This window comes from Neomonachus schauinslandi, chromosome 1, assembly GCF_002201575.2.
Source record: "Neomonachus schauinslandi chromosome 1, ASM220157v2, whole genome shotgun sequence".
Taxonomy (NCBI): domain Eukaryota; kingdom Metazoa; phylum Chordata; class Mammalia; order Carnivora; family Phocidae; genus Neomonachus; species Neomonachus schauinslandi.
Window position 1 is genome coordinate 132,711,075 of NC_058403.1, and position 430 is coordinate 132,711,504.

Below are 430 nucleotides of genomic sequence, written 5' to 3' on the forward strand. Positions count from 1 at the left end.
GGGGGGGAGAGGGAGTCTCTCTCTTGCTAGAAAAGTCCTCCCCAAAAAGCCCCTTAACTGAGTTGCCACGGCTGGGGTGTTGCAGGGTAGAGTTAATTGGGACGGTGAGCTAATATTCACAAAGGGAACTTCGCCGCCCCCACATGGGCAGAGAGCAACAAACCCTAGCTCTCTCGCGCTTCCCCAAAAGCAAGGCGGTAAAAGAGTTACGCCACCCGCTGCCGCCGGGAGCCCAAGACCGCCACCCAGATGACAATGGCGCCGGCAAGGGCGGGGCCGCGTTTGCCTGGGATGTGGGAGGGAGGGAGGAGTAGGAGGACTCGCCCCCGGCCGCTCGCAGAGGTCACGTGACACGCCCCACCCGGCCCTGCAGACCAGCCCCAGCTGAGAGGGCTTTGAGAAGGGGCTGGGGAGCGGATGAAAAGGTGGG